This window comes from Dermacentor andersoni, chromosome 8, assembly GCF_023375885.2.
Source record: "Dermacentor andersoni chromosome 8, qqDerAnde1_hic_scaffold, whole genome shotgun sequence".
In the NCBI taxonomy this organism is placed as follows: domain Eukaryota; kingdom Metazoa; phylum Arthropoda; class Arachnida; order Ixodida; family Ixodidae; genus Dermacentor; species Dermacentor andersoni.
In genome coordinates this window covers 18,412,505-18,432,864 of record NC_092821.1, presented here as the reverse complement: position 1 = coordinate 18,432,864, position 20,360 = coordinate 18,412,505, and the positions used below count along the sequence as shown (strand labels likewise).

At 50.2% G+C, this 20,360-nt stretch overlaps 1 protein-coding gene across 1 annotated transcript in view; it reads left to right on the top strand.

The window, feature by feature from the left end:
- Positions 1-20,360, top strand: part of LOC126526634 (uncharacterized) — a 627,639-nt gene that overhangs the window by 83,676 nt on the left and 523,603 nt on the right. The window lies entirely within an intron of this gene.

Here is a 20,360-nt window from a genome sequence, read left to right as displayed (position 1 = left end):
GTTACGCTGCTTGAGTTTCGGCATGTTCGAACTGGCAATGGTCCGTAATTGTCTCTTTGTGGTACGCTTGTAATCTCGTCTTGTATCGTCACATAATTTGATATTTGCGCTGAGTGTGTTGCTCGATGCCACATCGAAGAAGTCGGGTGCACATATGCCCTTTGTTAAGAATGGCGAGCTGCAATGCGGGATCGCCACCCAATTACGACTGGGGAACAAGACGCGCAACCCCCACTCTCCGTCGCTTCAGCTAGGATGCGTTCGATAAAGCGGGCTTTGTGCTGAAAACCGCCGCCATCGTCTAGCCGCATCGCCGCTGTGAGGGAATGAGTTCGACGGACGAACTATTGTGCCCGAACTCCCCAGCGCGGACCTGATCTGCGACGCGTGCGTGAGCTGCCGTGGGAAAGCCGTTTTTTGTTGCTTCCAACGAGCCGACCGGGACGCAGGAAAACGAGCTACTCAGAATGGCTCCGAGGTACCCGCAACTTCTCCCCTCTGACGTCGGCTCCGGACATCGGAATGTGTGTGCCTTTGTGTGCGTAAACTGTTCTGCGGGGCGCCGGCGAATTTACAATGAGTAAACGAACGTTCGCGTCACCTTGTATCGCGGGAGGCGGCTAGTTTTGCGATGACGAAACGAACATTCGCCGCCTTGTTTCGCCGGCGGACCGAGTGTTTAAAGGCGGCTGTTGTGCGGATGCTCGACACACTTTTCTTGAGCAGTCATGTTGGACTGACAGTCTTTTTCTGAAACAGTCATGTTAGACTGATATAAATATTGTAAATAAAGCCATATTCTTCGTTCTCGATGAGAAGCAGTTCTTCCCTTCATCAACGTCCTCAGCGTGGATAAGTTGGACGACGGCATGGGCCAGCTACCTTCGAATTCATGCCGGACTCCAATCTTGACAATGGACCACGAGCGATGGGATTGAGCCCCCAATCCTGACACCTTGGAAACGCGATATCCTCCTCTCCACTGATCTTCAACCGTCAACGCATGCACGTAACTTGCACATAACTGGTAAATATATAAGGGCACTCCTGTCTGTGCGTTACTTTTAAGCATGAACATTACGTCGTTAAAACGTCCCCGTGAATACCAGGCTGTTCTATTTCAATCAACATTACATGCCATGGGATTTCAAAGGTGAAGAGTGCTGTAGTTTACTCTCGCTCAACGGCAGCTTTAGAAGGGGCCGATCTAAAAACATGTTGGAAAGTTGTGCAAATAACTCAGTTTTTCGCGCATTTACTATTGTGAATGTTACTCTCCAGAACTTGCTGTATGTGGTGGTTGAAATTTACGAGAAGACCGTAATGCTACCCCAATTCTGTCAAACAGTTAGTAAGTAGTTGTTCATGAAACTTGTTATGTAAGATTTAAGGCAACATACCCAATATTCCAATTTCAAGTACAAGTTGTCAATGAAATAGCGGCACGTGCCCCGCCGCAGGTAATCACCCAAGATCCCGTCAAGACTGTCATTGTGGAGCACCACGTGCCCAGAGCTAAGGCCCCAGGGACCCAAATTGGTACAACAGTACGCTTCGAACGCGGTTCCCGAGCACTCCACCAGTCACCCAAGTTAGCGGGAAAGAGCTTAGCTAGGAAGTTACATGCAGACTGCCGCAGCCAGGGAGGGGGCATGCACACAGCTCACGTACCTAAGGAAAGAAACGCAATCAACAACTCAAACAACAGCTAAAAACGTGCATTGTGTCAGCCCGAATTCCTTCACCCAGAAACTCCGTAGAGCTGGACAAGACGGACTACATTCCCTGACTATTAGCGCCTGTATCAGCGTCACCACGAATGATGAGTCAACCTGGGCCACAATACACTCAACGGTGTGCCAGCGCTTTTTAGCATCGAACCAAAATTCTCGAACACGATGCTGGTGATGAAAGCGTCTTCGTAGGAGCTTAATATACATCTCAATCACTATAATCCGGCGAGTTTTGAGTAACAATGTAGTAGACCAATATCATTGTAGAATTCAGTGAATTCTTAAAGTGGCGGCGCGACAATCAGTCACACCACCTCCGATGAAGACAAGCGCGCCAGACCAGCTTCCAAGGTTGCTTATAACAGAGCTCGATAGGACGCCGAACGTAAGTGGCCGAGTGGACGTCCCTCACCCGAGTCATCTCCCGAGGACTGGGAATGACATTGGTGCTCTAAGCTAAAGATTGTGCCCCATAGACATCAGTGCCGAACGCAGCAAGTTGTGATCGTCACTGATTTTACATTTAGCAGCAAATGGTCTCGAAGTGAACTTAACGATAGGGTGAAATGGCTTTGCTGAACTCTAATGTAATGGGTTTAACTGATTCCCATAATATTGTCGCAACATCAAAACGGGGGTCCAAGAGCACGAGGCGCAGCAGCAGGTCGCTGTTCTTATTTTGAGCGCAACCGCGACTTCTTCACTGCGCCTTGACAAATACGCTCATGCACACTAGCGTTCTCTTCTTCTTCAACGGAGTACAGGCGCGCAATTCGCGTCCCTCCGAACGAAGCATCGTCGCGATGGGCAACCAAAGCTATAAGTGCGGTGTATAACGCACAGAGGTAAACACCAAAAAAAAAAGAAAAAGAAAGAAATGAAAAGATTTTCGACAGGTACAGCCTATTCTGTACCACATATACCACTTCAGGTCAGAGCTTGCGGTGACTGGGACTTTTGTTTCAAAATGTCATCTCTTTCAAAAACTCGCCAATCATTGACACATAACAATTACACATAATCTGCACTGTTCGAAAGTTGCCAATTCTTACGGCAAGAATTATTCGAAAACATTTGGCGATTCATGTTGAAACAAGAGTGGTGAGCTCTCAAGTTCTTGTACGGCAAAATAAAGGTCGCGAACGTGCACCGATTTGATTGCGAACTACGGGAAAGTGACAGAAAACGAAGGACCAAGTACCGTGCTACTACTGTTTGTACTGTGAAGAAGAAGGAAAGAAAAAACGCCCACTGCCGGGTTGGCCTGTTGATTCAAGCTTTATTTCGTTTTGACACAGCATGCAACATAATGTGTTCCATGTGCATTATCCAGTGGTAAATGCTGTGACACAAATCATTACTTACGCGTCCATCCCATGCACCACCAAGTCCAAATTAGCAGTATAGCACAAATTATTGACGCACCCCGGCGCACCGCTTTGCACTGCATTGCAACACTGCGGCTTCCAATCCTCAGTAGCGAATCGCCTGGTTCGTCCCTGTTCATTTCTTATTGAATTCTCTATCTCTTTTTATAAAATGCGCTACATTGTTACAGGAGTTGTTCTCCACTTACAGAATTCAAATTTTCGTCAAGCAATTGTTTTGGTTGTCCAGCTATTACAGCAGAAATGATAACACGAAACCGAATCAGTTTGGACTCCGCACTCACAGAGTGTCACACCAGGGGCAACAAAGCTGCCCCTTTAATCTAAGGAGCGGCTCACACCTGTAGTTAGCCGACTTTTATCGTTTCATGTTGTAAAAATTGCTAGTTAACCGTAAATATGTCCTCATTTGTTCTCAAGCACAGAGCAAGGCCCTAAGAAAGAGACATTCATGCATTGGGAGGGAAGGGCAGAAACGATGGATTGTTACGCTGCTTGAGTTTCGGCATGTTCGAATTGGCAAAGGTCCGTAATTGTCTCTTTGTGGTATACGCTTGTAATCTCGTCTTGTGTCGTCACATGATTTGATATTTGCGCTGAGTGTGTTTGACTTCGTCTATAAATGTTGCTCGATGCCGCATCGTAGAAGTCCTCTATTCGGGTGCACACATGCGCTTGCAAACGCGATATCCTCCTCTCCACTGATCTTCAACCGTCAACGCACGCACGTAACTTGCTCATAGCTGGTAATTATATAACGGCACTCTTGTCTGCGCGTTACATTTGAGCATAAACATTACGTCGTTAAAACGTCCCCGTGAATACCACGCTGTTCTATTTCAAATCAACATTATATGTCATCGGATTTTAAAGGTGAAGAGTGTGGTAGTTTACTCCCGCTCAACGGCACTTTTAGAAGGGGCCGATCAAAAACATGTTGGAAACTTGTACGTTACTCTGTTTTTCGTGCATTTACTATTGTGAATAGTACTCTCCGGAACTTGCTCCATGTGGTGCTTGAAATTTACGAGAGGACTGTAATGCTACTCCAATTCTGTCAAACAGTTAGTAAGTATTTGTTGATGATACTTGTTATGTAATCTTTAACGTAACATACCCAATATTCCAATTTCAAGTCGAAGTTCTCAATGAAGTAGCGGCACGTACCCCGCCGCAGGTATCTAATTACCCAAGTTCCCGTCAAGACTGTCATTGTGAAGCACCACATGCCCAGAGCTAAGGACCAGGTGACCCAAATTGGTACTACAGTTCGCATCGAACGCGGTTTATCCTCAATGATGACTTGAGGCCCGGTAACCATATTTGCCACTTGCAAAATTTGTTATGGTTCGCTGGCACAAGAAATTTATCTCATACGAGACGTCATCAGTGAGTTCCCTCTAATTCACACACAGAACTTTGGCAACGTTATCGTAAGTCGAGATTGCAAGAGGCCGACTAGGAAATGCCGCAGTATTTCTCATATAACCTGCCGACCCCTGCAAACCACATCCTCCTCAAGAAAAGCCCAGAAAAAAATTATATGCGCGCGTAACCCATGAGAATAACTGCATACGCAACCCCCAGATGTTTACAAAACAGCATCCATTTGGGGATAAACCACTTGACGGTGTCGTATTTTCGGCCAATGAGTCAGCTTTAGTGTTTCTGGAGACGGGAGCTGGGCCGTTGAGCATGGCTTATCGTGACCCAAGTTCTACATTGCCAGTACCATGTGCACTATTCACCGAGTGCTAAACGCGAAATGGCGACCTATGCAGAAGAGGAGAATGACCTACAATGCAGGAGAGGAGAAGCGAGCTCCAACACACAGCGGTGGGAAAACGGTGGGGTTCCCCAGGAGATAACGAAAGTCTGAGCACTCGAGAACCTTGCCCTGAAGTGTGGCTTTGTGACAGCGCATGCTATGTTGCCACGGAGCCAAACTTCAAATCGAAATTCCAGTAATTCACACCCCAATCCTGACCTTACGGTAAAAGTTTTACAATGTTTGGTGGGGCTTAGAAGTGTAAAAGTACGCCAACATCTTTTGGGCTGCACTTCGCTGCTTATGATCTTTCATCACAAAATAGTGGAAAATGATTGCTGGAACCGACAAGGATTAGTACGCTCCGTTTTTGCAAAGCGCAATGGATTTTGACACACCAGTAGGTGAAGGTGTTGTATGTGCGAAGGGAGGCACCAAGCACCGTCGGTGGCTCCTAAGGAACGACACACACACTAGTTTCATACCGTGCCGATGTTACCGCTCTGTTGCAGCGAGGGTGTTTATATAGAAACGAGCCGCCGCGAGAACGACAAAGTTGGTCGGTGCGCTTGGCGCGAGCGAGTGTCGGCCTGGCTGCCTGGCTCCAGTGTAAATAGCCTGTAAATAGTCTCTTCTGTCTGTGTCTTTCCACACGCAACATTCTGGTGGAGGTCAGCGATCCCCGTCGTCACCATGGAAATCAGAAGTAGTCGGCTCACCGAGCTTGTCACCATGCCTTTCGGTGACTCGCGCACCTCTGCAACGGCTTCGGCTTGTCCCACTGCTTCAATCATCACGGTCACCCCACATCCCGACCCAGGTGTGTTCTCTGGCCTGGAGGGACAGGATGTTGACGACTGGATCAAACTCTATGAACACGCCAGTGATAATAACAGGTGGGACCCGACAATTATGCTCGCCAATGTCATCTTTTATCTCGGCGGCACCCCACGCCTGTGGTACCAAACGCATGATGACAAAATAACCAGTTGGGACAATTTCAAAGAAAAGCTACGGGAACTGTTCGGCGACCCCATTGGGCGCAAGGCTGCCGCGAGAATGGCTCTTGCGTCTCATGTTCAGTCATCTACAGAGCCATACGTTTCCTACATCCTCGATGTCTTGGCTCTATGCCGTAAAGCTGACGATAACATGTCCGAAGCAGATAAAGTGGCACATGTGCTAAAAGGCATCACCGACGACGCTTTCAATTTGCCTGTTTTGGGCAACGTCTCGACTATCGACCCCATTATAAAAGAATGCCATCGCCTTAAACAAACTAAGAGCCGCCGTATGTCACACCCCATTGCGCGGTTAGCCAACACTGCTGCTACGTCAATATGTGAAGGTCGACCAAGTCAGACCACCACCTGTGACGACGTCACCCGTATTGTTCGCCGCGAACTCGAGGCCGCCTGTTCGCCAGCCTTCTCCACGACGCCTCCCGATCCGCCAGCAACCACCATTGCGATGATTCAGGCCGTCTTCAGAGAGGAATTTGAAAACATGGGTCTGAACACCGTATGTTCCACGTCTCGACCCAGCGTTCCCCGGTTATCTAGCGGCCCTCCTCGTCTTCGGCAGTCCTTTTCTGCGACATCTCGCAGCAACCCGTCCGAATGGCGTACCCCTGATGACAGGCCGATCTGCTTTCACTGCTGTCGCATCGGCCACGTCGCTCGTCACTGCCGCAACCGATGCCCACCACCTCCTCGGACATACACCGCCGCTCATTCCCGCCCCTTTGGACCTTCTGTTCCCTATGCCACCCGCCATGAACCCATTGCCACTGATGCTCCTGCCCCGAACCTTCGCTACAGCCGTTCGCCCTCACCTCGACGCCACCAGTCTCGTTCGCCCCAACCCCGTCGCTTCTCTCCGTCGCCTATCGCCTCCCGGATCCAGCCGGAAAACTAGCCACTGCAATTTCTGGAGGTGAAGCTGCGTTGTCGACCCTGCCCTCAAATCCTCTGCTCACGTTAGCCACGAACCGAAACCTTCTTGACGTTGACGCCTATCCCGTCACGGCACTCATCGATACAGGAGCACATCTTTTAATTATGAGTGCTGCCTTCCGACGACGACTGAACAAGATCCTCACCCCAGCGTCGCACGCGTCGTCCGCGTTGCAGACTGCGGTACTGTGCCTATCATCGGCATGTATACGGCACGTGATAGCATCGCCGGCCGCCACACTCCTGTCCTCTTCACCGTAATTGCTCATTGCCCCCACGACCTCATTCTCGGCCTCGATTTTCTCTCCGCACATTCTGCTCTTATTGACTGCTCCTTCAGTACATTTGGCCTTGAGTTGCCGATGCTCGCAGAACCTTCTGACGCACCCCACTGCTGCTCACGTCCCACCGGCTTTCTTCGCCTCCAGCGAAAGTCAATAGCCTACATTGAACTGTTGTGCTTCCCACCAGTTCTTGATGGCGAGTACCTCGTCACTCCTCTGCCCGACATTCCACTAAGGTATGACGTTACAGTGCCTCACAGTATACTTAATATTACTGGGAACCGCACTCGAGTGCCTGTCTGTAACTTTGGATTGGCAAAGCAAATTCTACCGCAAGGTGTTTGCCTTGCCACCCTTGATTGTCTCGGTGACCAGTACGTGGCAGCGTTATCGACCGATGGTTCTCGCGAGTTTAGCACGGCTGTCGTGCCATCCTCGGGTGCCGATCCCAATATAAAGAAAATGGTTGCGACGGACCTGTCCTCTATGCAGGCTGAAGAGCTTTGCCAAGTATTTTCGTCCTACCGAGATATTTTCGACATCGACGATCGCCCTTTAGGCCAGACGCTCGCGGTCAAGCATCGGATTCATACTGGCGATGCCAGGCCTATTCACCGACGACCGTACGAGTTTCTGCGCCGGAACGCCGAGTAATTCAAGATGAAGTGAAAAAATTAATGCTCGATAGAAACATCACTGAGCCTTCTTCGAGTCCCTGGGCGTCACCTGTGGTGTTGGTTAAGAAGGACGGCACGTGGCGCTTCTGTGTAGACTACCGTCATCTGAACAATATTACTGAGAAGGACGTCTACCCGCTCCCACGTATGGACGACGCCCTTGACTGCCTGTACGGTTCCAGCTATTTCTCGTCTATTGATCTTCGCTCGGGATACTGGCACATTGCTGTTGACGATATGGACAGAGAAAAAACCACGTTCATCACACCTGATGGCCTATACCAATTTAAAGTAACGCCGTTTGGATTATGCAACGCCCCTGCCACCTTCGAGCGTATGATGGACTCCGTTCTCCAAGATTTCAAATGGTCCACATGTCTCTGCTACCTCGACGACGTCACCGTCTTCTCGCCAACGTTCGAGACCCACCTTGAACGTCTCACAAATATACTTGATGTATTTCGAAAGGCGAAGCTGCAACTTAACTCGTCCAATTGTCGTTTTGGCCACCGGCAAATTACTCTTCTGGGCCATCTCGTTGACGCTCCCGGAGTACAGCCTGATCCCGACGAAACTCGCGCTGTCAGAGAGTTTCCGGTTCCGAAGACAGCCGCAGACGTTCGAAGTTTTGTAGGGCTGTGCTCGTACTTTCGCCGTTTTGTTCCAGATTTTGCGACAATTGCTAGACGCCTAACTAATCTTTTGAAGAAAGACATACAATTATCGTGGGGCACTGGAGAGGCCGCAGCCTTCTCTCGTCTCGTCACTCTTCTAACCTCCCCACCCATTCTTGCCCACTTCGACTCTGATGCCCCTACAGAATTACGTACAGATGCCAGCGGTCATGGCGGAGGTGCCGTCTTAGCCCAGCGTCAGCGTGGCCACGATCGCGTTATTGCTCCTGCAAGCCGCCTCCTAGCACCATCGGAGCGTAACTATTTTATTACGGAACGAGAATGCCTTGCTGTTGTCTGGGCGGTTGCGAAGTTCCGTCCTTACCTTTACGGTCGCGCTTTTTCCGTAATCACTGACCATAATGCTCTCTGCTGGCTCTCTTCGCTAAAAGATCCTACAGGCCGGCCTGGTCGATGGGCTTTGAGGCTACAAGAATTTTCATGTTGCGTGGTGTACATGTCTGGCCGCCCGCACCAAGACGCTGACAGCTTGTCGCGTTACCCTGTTGATGACTCTGACTCCTGTAATATTGCCAGTGCTTCTTGCGTATTCCCTGTATCACAGCTGCTTCATTTCGCCGACGAGCAACGCCGTGACGCCTATATCAGAGCACTCAACGCCTACATCAGAGCACTCATCGACCGTTTTTAGCACTCTCCGACCGATGCTACTCTACGCCTCCTCGCTCTCCGCGACGGTACTCTGTACCGTCGTAACCTTCATCCGGACGGCTCTGAGTTCCTACTTGTATTACCTAAACACCTCCGCTCCACCGTTATAGAAGAGCTCCACGACGCACCAACGGCATGACACCTCGGCGTATCTCGAACCTATGACCGTGTATGTCGCCGTTTTTTCTGGCCGGGCCTTGCCCGTTCCGTATGACGTTACGTCGCCGCTTGTGAAGTTTGCGAACGACGCAAGAAGCCTTCCCAGCTCCCCGCTTGTTACCTGCAGCCGCTCGACTTCCCTGCCGAGCCCTTTCATCGTGTCCGCTTAGACCTTCTCGGCCCATTTCCGGAATCTACATCAGGGAACAAGTGGGTTGCAGTCGCGGTGGACTACGCGACCCGCTACGCCGTAACCCGTGCTCTTCCGACCAGTTGCGCAACTGATGTTGCGGACTTCCTCCTACATGACATTATTTTGATGCATGGTGCTCTGCGTCAATTGCTAACAGACCATGGCCGTAAGTTTTTGGCCAAAGTCATCGACGACATTATGCGTGCCTGCTCAATACAGCATAAATTTACCGCCTCCTACTATTCCCACACGAACGGCCTCACTGAGCGCTTGACCCGCACCCTTACAGACATGCTATCCAAATACGTTTCCGACGACCACCGTGACAGGGACCTGGCTCTACCTTACATTACCTTTGCATGCAACCCTTCCCGTCTCGAAACTGCTGGCTTTTCCCCGTTTTACCAATTGTGTGGCCGCGAACCGACACTACCACTGGACACTGTGCTTCCGTTCGCCACAGCTTCAACTATCGATTATGCCCGTGATGCAATCACCCATGCTGACCATGCTCGCCAACTTGCGCGCGCTCGTCTAAAAGTATCTTAAGGCAAGCAGAAGCAACGCTACGACCTCCGTCACCGTGATGTCCATTTTGTGCCCGGCAGCCTCGTGTTGCTTTGGTCACCTTCGCGTAAAGTTGGCCTATGTGAAAAACACCTTTCTTGTTACACAGGCCCATATCGCGTGCTTCGCAAAGTGACCGATGTCACCTATGAAATCGTTCTAGCCACGCCCACTATGTCCTCCGCTGTGACAACCAGTGACATTGTCCACGTCGCCCGACTCAAGCCCTACAACTCTCCACGCGCCTTGAATATTTAACAGCACCGTGACGGTGCTTTTGCCGCCGGGGCGGTAGTATTACGATATCATCGAGCGATGCTCAAGAAACGAGCCGCCGCGAGAACGACGATGAAGTTGGTCGGTGCGCTTGGCGCAGGCGAAGGTCGGCCTGCCTGCGTGGCTCCAGTGTAAATAGCCTATAAATAGCCTCTTCTGTCTGTGTCTTTCCACACGCAACAATATTGATACATGTATAGTGCGTGGTTCTTGTGGACGACGCACGCGGGTGCCCGGACGAAGACGACGAGCGCTCTCTGGCTCTCGAGCTGTCGGCTGAACTGGCCAGCGCTGCATTATCCTTTGTAAATATACTTTGTCAATAGCCTCCAGGTCTTAATTCTTTGTTTGCGTCATATTTTGGTGGAGGGTGCCGTTCTTCGTCCTCGCCACGGAGCTCCGCAGCGGGCGCCCCATCCTGCTTTCCGCCATGGCTCCCGGTGACGACACCTCGTCTGATTCTACTCCTGCGACCCCGCCAACAACGTACATTACGGTTACCAACCTTCGCGATCCTGGCATATTCTCCGGCGAAGATAATGTCGACGTTAAGGACTGGCTCAACCTGTATGAGCGCGTTAGCCAAAACAGCCGCTGGTGCCCTACCATTATGCTAGCGAATGTCCTATTCTACATGGGCGGAAATCCTCGTATCTGGTTCCGAACACACGAGGACGAGATCTCTAGCTTCATTGCTTTCAAGGAGAAGCTCAGTGACCTCTTTGGTAATCCCACCGGTCGGCAGCTGGCTGCTAGAATAGAGCTAGCTACCCGAGTTCAGTCTTCTACTGAATCGTATGTCTCGTACATACAATACGTGCTCGCTGTTTGCCGAAAGTCGACGACAACATGGCCGAGGTTGACAAAGTCGGCCACGTACTCAAAAAGATGCTGGACGACGCGTTTAACTTGTTGGTTTTGAACAATGCGTCCACCATCGACGTCATAGTCGAGGAATTCCGCCACTTTGAGCTCGCCAAAAGCCGCCGCGTCATTCCGCAGTTTTCCCGGCTCCCTAACACGGCTGCGACGTCGTTTTGCGTCGACCACCCTTAAATGATCTCGTCACACGTATTCTTCGCCTCGAGCTCGAGACTACAAGTCCTGTGCCGTTCCATCCACGCCCACTTGACCACACCACTGACCAACCAGCACCAGCGATTTCTCATTCAGGCAGTTGTGCGGCAAGAACTTGCCAACCTCAGTTTTCCTGCTGCCTGCTCCGTCTCCCGACCTGACGCCCGACCGCTACCGACAGCTACGCCTCATAGCGATCTGTATTAATTCACCTTCCAGATACCGCAACCATACTGAGTGGATAACTCCGGACGACAAGCCCATTTGCTTCTGTTGCCACCGCATTGGCCACGTCGCTCGCCACTGCCGCACCTGCTGGACATCGCCGTATTCGAGCTCCTTTTCCCCGTCTCCTCGCCCATATGCCGACAAGCGCCGTTACTCGTCTCACCGTGTGCCTCCTACCTCAGGCGTATCCGTCAATAACAGTCGTCCTTCTCGCTCGCCGTCACCTCAGCGCCGTCGGCCCCGTCGCGCCAGCCACGCCACTATTCGTCGGCGACCAATTATGGACCCTCCTGGACATAAAACAATACCATGCAGCTACTGCAGCTAGTGCTGCATTATATTCGTCGTGTGAAAACCTCCGTTGACGCTCCCAACGAACCAGAACTTACTTGACGTTCATGTCGACGGTGTCCCTTTGACGGCGTCAATAGATACTGGAGCCCAGGCCTCGATAATAAGTTGTAACCTCCGTCGTGGACTGACGAAGGTTCTCACTCCTCCTAATACTCGATCCGTACGCGTGGCCGATGGTAGCGCTGTTGACTACACTGGGATGTGTACTTCCCGTATCAGTATCGCCGACTGCCACGTTTCCGTTCTTCTTACAGTGCTGACCAATTGTCCCCATGACCTAATCCTCGGATTCCACTTTCTTACGGCGCATTCAGCTTTGATCGACTATTCTGCCGGTACCCTGTGCCTCGAACTTCCTCTACTCGCGCATATTTGTGCCGAACTGCCGCACGACTTTAGCATGACCGCCTTCCGCCTAAAGCCTTGACTTTCGTCGATTTGCTATCATCTTTTCCTGTGTCTGACGGTTATTACGTTGTCACACCTGTTCCTGATGTCCTTCTGATGCGCAATATCACTATGCCCCCACTCCGTCGTCACCGTCGCCGATAACCGTACATGCCTCCCCGTCGTCAATTCTGGCCTGACAAAGGAATTTGAGGAAGCAACCGACTACCCCAAGGGATATCGGTTGCAACGCGTGCTATAGGGGATAACCACGTCACGACGTTTTCAGTAGACGTCTGCTAAGATTCTTCACCACGTCCACAGGATGCTATTTGCCCTGACGCAACATTTTGTCCCATGACTGCTGCGGACCTATTGCCCGAACAAGCAGCTCTGTGTCGCCTTTTGGTTTTCTACCACGACATCTTCGACCTCAACAATCGCTAATTGGGCCAGCCTTCAATTGTTACGCATCAGATGAATGCTGGTGATGCCAGTCCTACTCATCGCCAGCGATATCGAGTTTCTGCTTCACAGCGTAACGTTATTCAAGATGAAGTGAACAAGATGCTTGCAAAATATATTTTTAAACCTTCGTCGAGCCCTTGCGCGTTATCTATGGTACTTGGTAAAAAGAAAGATCGCACCTGCCCTTTCTGTGTAGATTATCGTCATCTCAACCGCATTACCAAGAAAGACGTCTACCCCTTGCCTCGCAATGACGACGCCCTGGATTGTCATCATCATCATCAGCCTGGTTATGCCCACTGCAGGGTGTGATGACCCCTAATATGGGGGCAAAGGTTCGTGTTCTCAATGTTTTAATGGTTCTCTTAGGCGGAGCCTCCGAGAACCCAATTGAGGACAAAGCCGTTGGTTTGAACACACACACAAAGACTTTTAATCAAAAATAAAAAGGCCTAAAGCAATTAGAAAGAAATAAAAAGCATGCATAAAATAACACTCAAGCGGACATTGCGCTGAGGAACACACATAGGGCTTTAGCGAGGGCGCGAGTCCGGCCTTGCCACGAGGGCGGGGACGCGTCGCAGTCTCGACGCGGCAACGCGGTGAGAAGCTGGCAGAAGGAGTGGCGCCGGTCTCACCAAAGGTCGCGGCGTAAGCTGACCAACCGGGCGCCGGGAGCGCGCCAGCTCTGGCGAGGCGAGGTAACGCTGGCGGCTGGGCGGCTGGAGTGGACGGCGGCGGCGTTCTGGCCGGGCAGAGAGCTCGGGCCCGTAGCCCGACTGCTCCCCTCTCGCCCACGGCGTGGAAGCTCGAACGCCGGCCTCGGGCAGCAGGCGGCACGGCAGACGGGGTTGGCATTCTGGCCGGGCAGCTGGCGTAGAACTCGGGCCCGAAGCCCGACTGTTCTCGTCCTGCCCACTGGCGCAAAAGCTCACCGGCCTTGAGGAGCTGACGGCACGCTCAGGTAGACGGGCGACGCACAGGAACAGGGTGGCAGGAGGCCCCGGGCGGGTGAAGTCCTGGTGGGCTCGGGTCCGGAACCCGACGGCCCGTCTTCAACGCCCGCTCCGGTGGTTGACCTCCTCCAGCCGTCGCTTCCTGGGACTCTCCTGGCGTCTCCCCGGCGTCTCCCTGCGTGTCCTCTTGCGTGTCGCCCCTGCGTGTCGCCCCCCCGTTCTGCCAGCGCACCACGCTTTTTCTTTTGGTCTGGCCGATTTGGCATTTTCGGATTGGCAGCCCGACGCTCCGTGGTCTTTCTTAATTGTTTGCGTTTTTCTTTTTGTCTTTCCTGCGCCGCGCGTTCACGTGCCCGGCGCTCTTCGGCGTCGTCGTTTTCCTCCTTCCACCTCGGCGCGCGTGCACTCAGCGTCGTCTGCTCTCGACATCACACAGGGAAAGGCCTCTCCCATACTTCTCCAACTACCCTGGTCATGTACTAATCATGGCCATGTTGTCCCTGCAAACTTCTTAATCTCATCCGCCCACCTAACTTTCTGCCGCCCTCTACTATGCTTTCCTTCCCTTGGAATCCATGCCGTAACTCTTAATGACCATCGGTTATCTTCCCTCCTCATTACGTGTCCTGCCCATGCCCATTTCTTTTTCTTGATTTCAACTAAGATATCATTAACTCGCGTTTGTTCCCTCACCCAATCTGCTCTTTTCCTATCCCTTAACGTTACACCTATCATTCTTCTTTCCATAGCTCGTTGCGTCGTCCTTAATTTAAGTAGAACCCTTTTCGTAAGCCTCCAGATTTCTGCCCCGTACGTGAGTACTGGTAAGACACAGCTGTTATAAACTTTTCTCTTGAGGGATAATGGCAACCTGCTGTTCATGATCTCAGAATGCCTGCCAAACGCACCCCAGCCCATTCTTATTCTTCTGATTATTTCAGTCTGATGATCCGGATCCCCAGTCACTACCTGTCCTTAAAGTCCCTCAATCGTTTAAAAGTACCGCCAGACTTTGATCCAGCCGACAACGCCTGCGATAGGCTGATCGGTGACATGTGACCTTGCTCCGCCCCTTTGCCGCCATGAAAGTTCCTGCGCGCCGGGCGAAGAGCGCGCGTTTCGCCTGTTGTGCTTTGCACATCGCTGCGATAATTTCGTTCCGGGAGGTCCGAAATGCCTTGTTGCTGTGCGGTTGGGTGCCGAAACCGGACGAAGGATGGCAAGAAGTTATTTTGCATCGCGCGCGGCAACCAGAACCTAACCAGACGAAAAGTATGGTTACACAGAATTGCACGGACGGACTTTGAACCGTCGGTAACAGCACGACTATGCGAGGCAAGTAACATACAACGATACAAAGGTGCCATAGAAAGTATATACACGTGCGTGTGTCGAGCGGTGATAGTATTTCACTCGCGTGCATGAATGTTGAGGGCCGAAGTTTGTGGAGATTATTTATTTTAGTTCGCTGTGAGCCCGCTGAATAGATCGGCATGACCTAGGATGCGAAGGACCAAAATGCCTTGTTGCTGTGCGGATGGGTGCCGAGATCAGACGGAGGACGACAAGAAGTTATTTTGCATCCCGCGCAGCAAACAAAACCTAACCAGAAGGTAATTCTGGTTGCATAGAAATGGACGGAAAGACTGAACCGTCGGTAACTGCACGACTATGCGAGGAAAGTAACGTAGAGCGATACGAAGGTGCGAGAGAAAGTATACACCTGTGTGTGCAGAGCTGCAGTATTATTTCATTCGCGCGCATGAATGTTGACGGCCGAAGTTCGTGGAGATTACTGATTTTAGTGCATTACGAGCCCGTTGACTTAGCAAGTGCAGTATGACCTAGCATGCAAGTAAATAGTGGGGCAGAAACGCATTAACTCGCTTACAAATATCCGCATTGCGTTACGTGCATAAAAAATAAAATTCAGCAGCGAATTCTACTTTTGCACTTTCCTGTGTTTGTGCGCGCGTTGTTAACTGCGCTTTACAACATGTCCAAAATGTAATTTCCAATATCCTAACCGTATTTTGTGCATTGCATATGTGAATAAATATATTGCTAAGTGCCTGCATTACTCTGTTTTTAAAAACGAATACTGCATAGCCACAGCTACTGGCCGTCAAATAATAAAGCGTAATACAGTATATCAAAGTACATTACATACAGCTGCGAGCTCGTTCCTTCCAAGTTTCCCTTACACTCGAAGATATTTCAGTAATCGGCAATGCCATTTTACTGATGAAAAACACACAACTGCAAATGAACATAAGAAAAACGCCACAAGCGATGCGCGGATTGCCAGCAAAACACAGTGCAGTAATAGCTGGGTCAATCCGCGTGCGTTTCGTATAAGGGCCCTCTAATTCTTACGGGGATTCAGCGGTGCACGGAGGCGAAAAGGGATAAACACAATAATGCGCGTCATGATTCGAGTTTACGCGGCGACGTCACACGGTTCACGAGAACAGTCAACCACATTCACACACGCGCACACACTACGCTCGATGTTGGTGTGCCGCGAGATCAGATCGCGCTGGCAGCCCGAACACGATCGAGGAGACACGCTGACACGATCCATACCACCTCTTCATCATGTCACGAAAGTTGCACTGGCTCGTAGCATTGAACCACAAGACACAGCAGTCATCGTGTAATCGCTACACGACAGACACACTCAGCGACAAGAAGACTGTTGGCGCACTCGTTTCCACAAACACACAGGATGTTGTTTAGTTGCCGTGAGGGTCGCGCGCTTTGAGAATCGCACGTTTGAGCGACGTTATGTCGAAAGTTTTCCGGTCCAAGCGACTGTCAGCCTTCATTTTTACACGACTTCTTCGTTCAATACAAGCGCTATGTGTACGCAGCACACTTACATGCAAAAGATTTCACAGAGCATACGGGATTAAGCGTAAGCAATCACCAAGGCTCGCGCGGCGATTAAGCGCAAACGAACGAAATGTAAACACGCGGAATCGAGGCGATCAAGCCCTCATTACGCTCTCTTGAGCTATTTTCTTGGAGCACCTATTTGAAATTAAAGGACTAAATTTAGCAGTTCGGGTCCTTCTTTCGTTTTTCGCCACAGTCAGGCCAAAGAAGGTTTTATTTCCGCGCGTATGCAGATATTTTTTCACCTCACGAATGCCGCGGCGCCGCGGTTTAGCGTGGGCGCCGTCTGCTACAGGAACTTCTTAGGTGGCGCGCGCGGCAGATGGCGCTTAGAGTCACTGGAAAAAATTTCAGAGTACCGCATTCGTTTTCCCCGCGCCGCCGGCGCGTTCATTGGCCCAACCGTGCCACGTGACCTCTGGGGCGCCATACACCTTCCAAGCGCCGGGCGGGCCGGCTGAGTTAGAGCGCAGGCAGCGCAGGTTCCCTACGTTTTTTTTGTGTTCCGATTGTCGCGCTCGCCTTTGGTTGCAAGGAAATCGTGCCTGGCTGCTGCGCCTTCGGATGCAGCAACCGAACTGGGTCTGGAAAGACTTTTTTTTCTAGATTGTCCGAGAGCGTCGTTCTGCGTGGTGACACAGAACCGGCCGGGAGAATTTCAAGCCTACAACAAACACCCGCGTGTGCGAGGTATAAGTATACCTTGCTTGTGCTTTTCGGCACTGTTTTAGAAGATACTTAAGCGAAGTGCACGCGGTGTTAGCGATGCTACGAAAATAGGAGTTCATTGTAGGGATCGTTCGCGTATTGCACGCTTGACGCGGGTACACGTGTACGCGTTTGTTGCTCAACGCACGCGGTTATTCCGTGCTCGTGGCACGCGAAGGCACACTTGTCGCGCGAGAATTCCACGTCCTCACGTGCACCAGGTACTCGCATGATTTCTCCGCGCGCTCTCGCCTCGAGTCACTCGACCCATATCGCACTTGTTTTTCGCAGATCGTGACGATCGCAGTCAATAAAAACCTGGTCAATACGAGGCCCATGATACTTCCTTCTTTCCACTTATCCTTTGGTCATTTATACATACGCATTTCGAGCTTGAGACCAATGGCCAGGTGGTATTCACAACACATGCTTCAAATTCTGAGCTTGTAAGCCGAGCACATGCAATAACTGAAGTCAGCATACATATTATGTTTTATGTTGAAATGCTACCGTACATACCCATATACTGTTGTGCTTGATGCATAACAAGAAATACAAAACAACAGAACACCCAGTAGCTTTAGTTTCACTCTGTCACTATGCATGTTACATAAACCGCTCTGAAAGCACAAGAATTTTATACATCGCCCATGTAATTTAGAAAAAAAAAAGTGCTGCGTCACCAGCCGGCGTTCCTGCTTTCTTTTTACACAGGCAGCATATCTTGGCAGTCTAAGAAAACAGCCATAAATAAGTTAAGAATAGCCGCTCATGGACGCACTAGACAGCCGCGTTCATAAATTGCAATGTAGCAAACTCTCGCGCATTATCAGTGTACAGAAGTACATATACGTTGCTGTAATAACGCAAATGGCTCATATTGGCCTTCCACAAGATTTAGTGCGCAAAATGGTAATCGAAGTTGGTTTTTACGCCTGCTGCGCACATATCGTCTTATGATCACGGCCAAACACCGGTGCGCACACGGCAGTCGCAGTGTGTCGTGTGTATACGGCGGACGAAGTCGCCGGGCAGAGTCGAGAACGCGCGGTATCCGATTACAAACTAAATAAATGTATCCGATTTAGCTTGTGAAATTATACAATGAACGTACGTGCCGATGACACTGTCAGGTGTTAGTTTCGTCCTGCTTGGAAACATTCAATAGAAGCCGACGGCGGTCCACGATGTTCATGCCCAAAAGCACAAGCTTGCCTCATTCCGGCTCGAAGTGACGAAATGTCTCCTACGTAGCTCGCTCCGCGGAAGGGAAAAGAAACGCGTGCATAAGCTCCCGATAGCAGCGCTAAGCTGCTGCCCACAATCGTAGCAGAGTTCCAGCAGTAAACACGATCGGCGTGCAAAACAACCGCCGGCTGCATTACTTCGCACAAAATAACGTTTTCTTTTCGTTCTTAGCAACTATTATCTCCGGGCACAAAGTATTTGTACTTCATTAAACACTCAACCCGATGTGTCACTGAATATCAAGCTCTTCCAACACGGCGGCCTCCACGCGACGCAGTCGGCTTGGAAGGTATATGGCGTTGGCCGCTCAGTGTTGCCAGTCAAATCCCGACCTTTGCGGTACTCTGAAATTTTTTCCAGTGACTCTAATGGCGCTACCTTGGAAATTATAGAGGGACCTTACCTGTCCTAAGTAGATGTATTCCCTTACCACTTCCAGTGCCTCACTACCTATTGTAAACTGCTGTTCCCTTCCGAGACTGTTAAACATTACTTTAGTTTTCTGCAGATTAATTTTTAGACCCACCCTTCGGCTTTGCCTCTCCAGGTCAGTGAGCATGCAATGCAGTTGGTCCCCTGAGTTACTAAGCAAGGCAATATCAGCGAATCGCAAGTCACTAAGGTATTCTCCATTAACTCTTATCCCCAATTCTTCACAATCCAGGTCTCTGAATACCTCCTGTAAACACGCTGTGAATAGCATCTGAGAGATCGTATCTCCCTGCCTGACGCCTTTCTTTATTGGGATTTTGTTGCTTTCTTTATGAAGGACTACGGTGGCTGTGGAGCCGCTATAGATATTTTTCAGTATTTTTACATACGGCTCGTCTACACACTGATTCCACAATGCCTCCATGACTGCTGAGGTTTCGACTGAATCAAACGCTTTCTCGTAATCAATGAAAGCTATATTTAAAGGTTGGTTATATTCCGCACATTTTTCTATCACCTGATTGATAGTGTGAATATGGTCTATTGTTGAGTAGCCTTTACGGAATCCTGCGTGGTCCTTTGGTTGACGGAAGTCTAAGGTGTTCCTGATTCTGTTTGCAATTACCTTAGTAAATACTTTGTAGGCAACGGACAGTAAACTGATCGTTCTATAATTTTTCAAGTCTTTGGCGTCCCCTTTCTTATGGATTATGTTAGCGTTTTTCCAAGATTCTGGTACGCTCGAGATCCTGAGGCATTGCGTATACAGGGTGGCCAGTTTCTCTAGAACAACCTGCCCACCATCCTTCAACAAATCTGCTGTTACCTCATCCTCCCCAGCTGTCTTCCCCCTTTGCATAGCTTCCAAGGCTTTCTTTACTTCTTCCGGCGTTACCTGTGGGATTTCGAATTCTTCTCGACTATTCTCTCTTCCATTAATTCCTGTAGACTATTCCCTCCTCCACTATCGTCGTGGGTGCCACTGGTACTCTATAAATCTCTATAGAACTCCTCAGCCACTTGAACTATCTCATCCATATTAGTAATGATATTGCCGGCTTTGTCTCTTAACGCATACATCTAATTCTTGCCAATGCCTAGTTTCTTCTTCACTGCTTTTAGGCTTGCCCCGTTCCTGAAAGCATGTTCAATTCTATCCATGTTATACTTCCTTATGTAAGTTGTCTTACGCTTGTTGATTAACTTCGAAAGTTCTGCCAGTTCTATTCTAGCTGTAGGGTTAGTTGCTTTCATACAT